General features: G+C 41.0%; 1 protein-coding gene across 6 annotated transcripts in view; it reads left to right on the top strand.

Moving 5' to 3' along the window:
- Window positions 1-12: 12 nt before the first annotated feature.
- The window catches only part of SEC23A (SEC23 homolog A, COPII coat complex component), a 70,635-nt gene continuing 61,521 nt past the window's right edge, over window positions 13-9,126 (top strand). The window contains exons 1-3 of one of the 6 annotated variants that reach the window (XM_057306348.1): window positions 44-331; window positions 458-645; window positions 1,691-1,785. The gene's annotated coding sequence lies outside the window, so the exon portion shown is untranslated. Of the gene's footprint in view, window positions 1,786-9,126 lie in introns of all 6 variants that reach the window. The other 5 variants (XM_057306350.1, XM_048220127.2, XM_057306351.1 and 2 more) reach the window with 5 other exon arrangements.

Below are 9,126 nucleotides of genomic sequence, written 5' to 3'. Positions count from 1 at the left end.
CGGAGTCGAGGGAGGCAGGGCTTAGGGGGCGTGATAGCACTTGAGGAAGCCTGCTGGTTGTCCCAAGGTTAAGGATCCGGTGGTGTAAGAACACAGTGAATTTAGTTCCTTGCAGAAGTGGTTCTGAGGTGTTTTTGCGTGTGTCCCTCTGTTTTTTCTTATAAGGCGAGGTTAGAGACTGAGGATTATTAACCTTTATGCATCTGCGTAGTGAGGGATCCTTGAATATTTTTTGAATTAACGAGCAGTGTTGCCGTAATTACCATTATTGAGCTCTAGATTCTTTTTTTTTATTGTCAACAAGAAATCCACTATTTATTTATTTACTTACGTACGTATGTATATATGTATGTATGTATTTAAGCAAGCTCTGGCTTCTTAAACCCCTGGTTGACAACGTCACGTTAATTTTTTTTTAATAGATTTTTTTTTAAGATATTATTTATTTATTTGACAGAGACAGCCAGTGAGAGAGGGAACACAAGCAGGGGGAGTGGGAGAGGAAGAAGCAGGCTCCCAGCGGAGGAGCCTGATGTGGGACTCGATTCCAGAACGCTAGGATCACGCCCTGAGCCGAAGGCAGACGCCTAAAGACTGCGCCACCCAGGCGCCCCACGTTGTTTAATTTTTAAACCAACCTTTGAAGTAAGTGATATTATAGTATTATCCAGGTTTTGTAAGGGAGGAAATCTATGGAAAGAGGGGTTAAGTACTACAACTGTGACTTTCTCCCAAAGGGGAAGAGCGATTCCAACCCAGATTTATCTGATGCCAAATGAATGAAAAAATAATTTTCCAGAGAAATTTCTTGTGGTTGGCTACTTGAAAGATGACTTTATGCTTGCCCGAAATGAATATTAGTCCTTGAGTAGCCATTACACTCTTCTTTTTCTTTGGAAAGACTTTCTTTGTTTAAGTATGAGTAGTGAAAGGATAAAGTTAATGCTAATTCCCAAAAGTTACCACGATTAGTCTTGTGAAGCAGGTACTTTAATCTCCATCTTACAGGTGAGGGAACAAGTCAGAAATGGATTAAGTAACTTGTGCTGGGTGACAAATTCCAAGAAACAATGAAAGTATTATATTTTATACTTTCTAAACAAGCTCTAAGTGAATACAATTGACTTTTATTTTCTAAGATTATGTTAATTTTTAAGTTTTTTTTTTTTTTAAAGCACAGCCTTTAGCTTGCAAGCAATTGATTAAAAAACCAGAACATAACTCTTGCATTTGAAGATAAAGTGAGGACAAGTTCTTGGGTTAAGAACTAAAGAAATTTGTGCTTATGAACAGTAACTGAACAATTGGGAGACTCATAAACACACTGCTTGGCGGCAAACTAAAAGGTTATTTGGTTAAAAATGTTACTGATTTTGTAATAACGTTGGTGACAGTAACTATACTTATGGAGGTGAGCATTAAAAAAAAATTTTTTTAACTGATTTTGGAAGAAACAAACTTGAAGAGAAATATGGAGGCTCTTGTCCCCAAGCATTTTGGTAATAATCAAGAAAAAATTGGAAAATGCAAGTGATGACTTCACTTCTGGATTTTTTTTTCCAATTTTTGGGTTTTCTTGGGGGGGAACTAACTTGTTAGCAATTGCTACTCGTTTTTTGGATAAAAGAACAATTACCTAGGAGACCAACCACCAAAGGAACAATGCTTAACACTGGATTTCATGTATAAGTACGTGGCAGAACTACACATGGATGAAGGAAGAAAGGAGAACAGCAGAATGGAACACAGGTTGTCCTTGGCAATAATTATTTTCCAAAAGAAGAGGTGAGTAAGAAAGTATATGAATGATTTGAAATGGTTCTAAAATTTTAAATACACAGGAATGAATTCATTCAGGAAAGAGTAAAGTAAATTAAAAATGTATAAGATTTGCTTTCTGCTGCTGCAGTGGAGTAAGAAAGCTTTATACTGGAAAAAAAAGGGAAGACTTCAGATATGCCCTGTTTGGAGGCTGTGGCATGGGAAAGTTGTAGGTGGGCTCCTGTAGGAGAGGTAAAATTTCTCCTCCACCTTCTTAGGGTCTCTGGCTGGGCCTAATATTAAACTGACATAAGACTGCTTAACAGGAGAAAAACATACAAATTTTATTTAGTATTTCTTATGCATACATGGGACCCTTCACAGTTAAATTCAAGACCCCAGTAAGGTAGGACTGAAAGCTTATACAATAGGTTGCACGAAGGGTAGTAAATTTTGATAATGTAGTAAGACAAAGAGATTTGAGCTGGGGCAATTAATTGTGGGAAAATAACTAGGAAGATAAGGATTTAGTTTAATAAAGTTTGTGCACATTTATCTCAGCTTCCACTTCCCATCTCTGGCGATAGGAAAATTCTGCTGGTATAGGGAGGGTACCTTTCACGTGAGAGTTTTATTTCCTGCTTTCAGGGGAAAAAAAAAAAAGGAAGATCAGAGAGCCCTTCTTCCATATGCTTTTTTTCAAGTTCCTTTAACTCAAAATAATTAATAAGGTGGCATATTGGGGGTGGCATGCTCTGACCCCATATTCTACCTAGAAGAGGGACATCCCTGAAATTGGTTAGGGGTGCATATTTGGCTTTCTTTGTTTGTTTGGTCCTAAATTGGAAGCAGGGAAAAATATTAGGAAAGCTGTCAATTGTTAATCAAGTCCTGGCTATCATGAGACAATTATTATGAGGTCTTTCTTTGGCTTCCTGGATTGTTTCTAGAGATAGCAGTATGACTTCCTACAAGTTTGACTTCCAGGCTGCTTTTCCTGGCTGGTTACTGTAGAATAATAGGTTGTTTTGCTGGGATGGTTACAGCAGATTATAGGTCAGAGTCCTACGGATATATATATATATATCCGTTTGTATATTTAATCTCAGCAGGTAGAGGAAACAGTTTGTTCAGGGCCTTATTACTAGAAGAAATAGGTGAAAAATTGGAAGGAGGTCAATATGGCTGATGCATGGAAAGTAGGGAGTAAATGGTGCTAGACAGGGTTGTGAGAAATGTAGCTGTATTTTGTTATGTATGAGGCACCTTCTTACTGTGTGCTGGGGGCTGTCAATGCCCTCCAACCATAGACTACCAGAACCCTCCTATAGTCACATGATTATTGAGACTAGGGTAAGTCTCAGTAAAAGGATGCTAAAACTAACTTATTTATCATAGGATTTGCCTTGGTGATTTGGGGATGGTGGAGCTTTACTGTCAGGAATTGGGGATAATTCTGAGTCTGACTGCTGGTTAAAAACCTAAGGGTGGGGGTGCCTGGGTGGCTCAGCTGTTGGGCGTCTGCCTTCTGCTTGGGTTGTGTTCCCAGGGTGCTGGGATCAAGCCCTGCATTGGGCTCCCTGCTGGGCAGGAAGCCTGCTTCTCCTTCTCCCACTCCCCCTGCTTGTGTTCCCTCTCTCTGTCAAATAAATAAATAAAATCTTTAAAAAAACAAAACAAACAAACAAACAAAAACCTCAGGGTGGTTTTTCACGCCTGACCACCATAGCAGTTAAAAAGGTTTTACCTGGGGGCGCCTGGGTGACTCAGTCGTTAAGCGTCTGCTGTCAGCTCAGGGTGTGATCCCAGGGTCGTGGGATCGAGCCCCATGTCGGGCCCCCTGCTCCTCTGGGAGCCTGCTTCTTCCTCTCACTCCCCCTGCCTGTGTTTCCTCTCTCGTTGGCTCTCTCTGTCAAATAAATAAATAAATAAATAAAATCTTAAAAAAACAAAAACAAAAACAGGTTTTACCTGGCAGGCTTCACAGGTAAAAACTGCCCTCCCCACACCAGACTTGGTGCACAGCTATTGCATTGCAGTTTCGAAAGGGAGTTGCAGTGAGACTCAGTCCCTCCTGGCTGGCCATGCTCTTAAGCATAGTTGCATTCCTAGCCAGGTGTCCACATTTGGAGGTCTCCTTATCGGGGAAACTGACCCACTCTTTCAGTACCCAGTACTTTCCCATTGCTATCACCCTTTCCTCCCCACCCTCACAAGGGCCCTTGTTCCATAAATCTGCAGAAAACACTTGTTAGGGACTCTCTCAACAGTGAGCTGACCCCCAAGTTTGCACTGATCACCTGGCCCTCAAACAGTGGGAGAATCATAGTGAGTGATTAGAGGCTTCTCCGTTAATTCTGTTTTGGCTCATTGTTGCTTTAATTGCCTATTTTGACATCTAGCAGCTGAATTCTTTCTCTCGCTCATCTGAGCACAAATTCTGTGATTAGGTATCTTAATAATTCTTTTTTTTTAAAAGATTTTATTTATTTATTTGAGAGAGGGAGGGAGAGAGAGAGAGAGCACACAGGAGCAGGGGCAGAGGGAGAGGGAGTGGGAGAAGCAGATGCCCCTGCTGAGCAGGGAGCCCGACTCGGGGCTCCATCCCAGGACCCTGGGATCATGACTGGAGCTTTTCCAGACGCTTAACCGACTGAGCCATCCAGGTGCCCCTCTTAATAATTCTTATATAGAAGTTAGAAGGAAAAAGGGAAGCTCATGGTATAATTGGTAAAGAAGGAGCAGTCGCTCAAAATAGTCAGGTTAGGGAGGTAATTGGTCATTTTATGGCTTAAACAACCTTCTTGATTTGTCTGATTCAGACACTAATACAGAGTTGTCTTGGTTTTGTCTTGATCCTTCAGGGACACTAAGTGGCCTTGTCTGATGTTGTATGCTGTGAAATGGTTTATAGTCTACAGGAGAACCACATGGCCTTTGCTGTGAGTGCCAGGACAGCTCCTAACAACAGCTAGGCACAGTTGATAGAGCCTGCCCCAATTTCAGGCCCTTAGAAACTGCTTTTCTTTCTCAGACCTAAACATTTTATATAGATTATTTCATTTAATCCTTACAATGTATTGTTATCCCAAGTGGTAGGTTACTATATCTTCACTTTCAGATGAAGAAACTATGGCTCAGAAAAAGTTACCTGACATACATAGGTCACATAACTAGGAAGTGGATGGAGTTGAGATTCTGTCCTAGGTGGTCAGACTTAATGAGCCATTGCTGTAAATCACTATGCTTTACAAGATACAGCTCAATAAAAATAAGTAGCTAAATAGAGCCTTTATGACCTACTGGTCATAGAGTAGAGAGAGGCAATGAAACGATAGATACAAGGAGATTCTAGTCTTTTTTTTTTTTTTAAGATTTTATTTATTTATTTATTTGAGAGAGAGATAGAACACAAGCAGTGGGGAAGGGTAGAGGGAGAGAAAAAGGGAAAAACAGACTCCCCACTGATCAGGGAGCCCTGTGTGGGGCTCAATCCTAGGACCCCAAGATCATGACCTGGGCCAAAAGCAGACACCCTGGCACCCACCCTCTGGGCATGAGCAGTCTCTTTAATCTCTCTGTCTCTATGTCTCTATCTCTCTGTCTCTTTGAGAATGCTGTCCTCCAACTTTGGGGTCCATATCCACAAGGAAAACTACAAAGCTGACTTGATATCTGAAAATCAAGGCAAGGACTAGTTTAATTATAGAACATGAAACAAAACCAAAACTTTACTCCTCTTTTATTTATTTATTTATTTATTTATTTATTTATTTATTTGACAGAGAGAGACAGCCAACAAGAGAGGGAACACAAGCAGGGGGCGTGAGAGAGGAAGAAGCAGGCTCTTAGTGGAAGAGCCTGATGTGGGGCTCAAACCCAGAATGCTGGGATCACGCCCTGAGCCGAAGGCAGATGCTTAATCACTGCGCTACCCAGGCTCCCCTTTACTCCTCTTTTATTTATTTATTTATTTATTTATTTATTTATTTATTTATTTTTTTTTTTTTTTTAAAGATTTTATTTATTTGTTTAACAGAGAGAGACAGCCAGCGAGAGAGGGAACACAGCAGGGGGAGTGGGAGAGGAAGAAGCAGGCTCCCAGCGGAGAAGCCTGATGTGGGGCTCGATCCCAGGACTCTGGGATCACGCCCTGAGCCGAAGGCAGCCGCTTAACGACTGCGCCACCCAGGCGCCCCTACTCCTCTTTTAAAGTAAAAACACAGGGCGCCTGGGTGGGTCAGTCGTTAGGTGTCTGCCTTCACCTCAGGTCATGATGATCCTGGGATCCTGGGATCGAGCCCCACATCAGGCTCCCTGCTCAGCGGGAAGCCTGCTTCTCCCTCTCCCACTCCTCCTGCTTGTGTTCCCTCTCTCTCTCTCTCACTGTCTCTGTCAAATAAATAAGTAAAATCTTAAAAAAAAATAAAAACACAAATCTAGTTCCTTCCTTTCAAAGATTTTATTTATTTGAGAGAGAGTGAGTGAGAGAGAGAGCACGAGAGGGGTGGAAAGGCAGAGGGAGGGAGAGAAACAGACTCCCTGCTGAGCAGGGAGCCTAACATGGGGCTCTATCCCAGGACCCTGAGGTCATGACCTGAGCTGAAGGCAAACACTTAACCGACTGAGCCATCCAGACATGCCTAGTTCCTTCCTTTTAAAGTAGAGAAGTTCTGGGGGCACCTGGGTGGCTCAGTCGTTAAGCGTCTGCCTTTGACTCAGGGCGTGATCCCAGAGTCCTGGGATCAAGCCCCACATCAGGCTCCTCTGCTGGGAGCCTGCTTCTTCCTCTCCCACTCCCCTGCCTGTGTTCCTTCTCTCGCTGGCTGTCTCTCTCTGTCAAATAAATAAATAAAATCTTAAAAAAAATAAAGTAGAGAAGTTCCCCTCTTTGCTACATGAGTTTTAATAATTTTTATGTTCTTTACAAATCAAATAAATATTAGATCAAAAAAAGGGGCACCTCGCTGGTTCAGTTGGTAGAGCATGCGACTCTTGATCTCAGGGTTGTGAGTTTGAGCTCCATGTTGAGCATGGAACCTACTTAAGAGAATAAAATAAAAACCAAATCTGTCAGTAGATAACTATGATTTGTTTCTTTGGGTTACTATAAATGGTTTAAGAGTAGATCAAAGGATTTCATTTGTTTAGTTTGATTAAATAAACTCTTAGTAATCATTCTGGAGTTGATCAGAATGGCAGGATGAAGTGTTGTTGGAATATAATACTGATGGGTCACTCTGTGGAATAGAAACATTTGATGTTTGAACAAGAGCTAGAAAGTTTAAAGGCAAGTCTTGTCAGCATTTAAAGGGAAAAACAGGCATGAAATGAAAACTCAGTGTTACAGGTTTTAAATGGGCATCAGCACCTTGACCTTGGATATGGTATTTAACCTCTCTTATCTTTACATTCACTGTCCTTTATAGGGATTAGACCAAAAGATCAGAAAGGTCTACTTGAATTTAGAATTCTGTAACTCTCATGTGTAATTTCTAAATTAGCTTTATTTGTTATTACTGTATTTAATGTGATTGTAGTAATTGTGTGCACAGACTAGAGCCCCAGACGCATAATTCCCTATATATATGGATTTGACACACTATTGATGCTGAAAATTCAAAGTTAGAACAATCTGAGTATTGCTTTTCCTAGTGAGTACTACAAAAGTAGTTGGTGGGTGCCATGTAATATCACCGTCTGAACAAATGGAAGAGAATTCAAGTTGGAAAAAATTGCAGGCACTTGATTTATACTGGAAAATGGATTACTCCGAAAAGAAAAAGGACTGGGGAAAGCTCCATCTGGTGGTGACCATATAAAATATCAAGGAATTTACATTATTATATGTCCCTTGACTCTCTTCAAAGTTATGGAATCTTCGGTTGAGAAACATCTGTGGGTTCAGAAGTAGGCAGGAACATACTGGTGGTTACACATTAACTAGTATTTAAAGTAATTAACGACTGAAAACAAAGTCGTAGGGTGTTCAGAATACTTGATTCCAGATAGTGCTTGGAAAAAAATTTCCAAGGTCAAATAACTTTGGGAAATGTATTTAAATCCTGTGCTTAAAGATTCACAATGAGTATTAGCATATTACAACCCCTGACAAGTCAAAAGACCTATTTTAATAATCTAACTGGTGTTTTCAGACTTCATTTGACTATAGCACCTCTCCCTCTTTCTCCTTTTTTAAAAAATTTATTTATTTATTTTAGAGAGAGGTGCTGGAGGGGCAGAGAGAGAGGGAGAGATACAATCTCAAGCAGACCCCCTGCTGAGTGCAGAACCCGATGCAGGAATTGATCTTATGACCTTGAGATCACAACCTGAGCTGAAATCAAGAGTTGGATGCTTAACTGACTGTGCCACCCAGGCGCCCCCCCCTTTTTTATTTTAATTTTTAAAAAAGATTTTATTTATTTATTTATTTGAGAGAGAGACAGAGAGAGACAGAGAGAGCACAAGCAGGGCAGAGGGAGAAGCAGTCTCCCCACTGAGCGGGGAACACAACATGGGGCTCCATACCAGGACTCTGGATCATGACCTGAGCCGAGCCGAAGGCAGCCGCTTAACCGACTGAGCCACCCAGAAGCCCCCCCACCTTTTTTAAAAGAAGATAGAAGTTTATTGAATACACGGCAAGGGAGCGGCAGGCAGGACAGCAAAGAGGCTGTCTGCCCCCCTCTCTTTTCAGTATTCTCTGGCATTTTGAAAAATGCCAGTTCAGGGCACCTGGGTGGCTCAGTCGTTAAGCGTCTGCCTTCGGCTCAGGGCGTGATCCCAGGTCCCTGGGATCGAGCCCCGCATCAGGCTCCATGCTCCGCTGGAAGCCTGCTTCTTCCTCTCCCACTACCCCTGCTTGTGTTCCCTCTCTCGCTGGCTATCTCTGTCTTGGTCAAATAAATAAAATCTTTAAAAAAAATGCCAGTTTGAAAAAGTAATGATCTTAGAGTATTGGCTTTTAAAAAAAGAATTTTGTTTATTGCAGCAATTTTTGTGATAGCCAAATTATGGAAGCAATCCAGGTGTCCATTGATAGATGAATGGGTAAAGAAGAATGGGTAAAGAAGACGTATATATGTGTGTGTGTGTGTATATACACACATATATATACATACACTTATATACACACACATATATATACACACACATATATATATACATGCGCACACACAATGGGATGTTACTCAGCCATAAAAAAGAATAAAATCTTGCCATTTGCAACAAAATGGATGGATCTAGAGAGTACAATGTTAAGTGAAATAAGTCAATCAGAGAAAGACAAATACCATGATTTCACTCATTTCATTCATGTTTCACTCATATGATTTACTCATATTTCATTCATATGAATTTAAG

This window comes from Ursus arctos, unplaced genomic scaffold (assembly GCF_023065955.2).
Source record: "Ursus arctos isolate Adak ecotype North America unplaced genomic scaffold, UrsArc2.0 scaffold_37, whole genome shotgun sequence".
NCBI classification, from domain to species: domain Eukaryota; kingdom Metazoa; phylum Chordata; class Mammalia; order Carnivora; family Ursidae; genus Ursus; species Ursus arctos.
The sequence above is the reverse complement of the archived record's forward strand: the minus strand, read 5'-3'. Positions and strand labels throughout refer to the sequence as shown.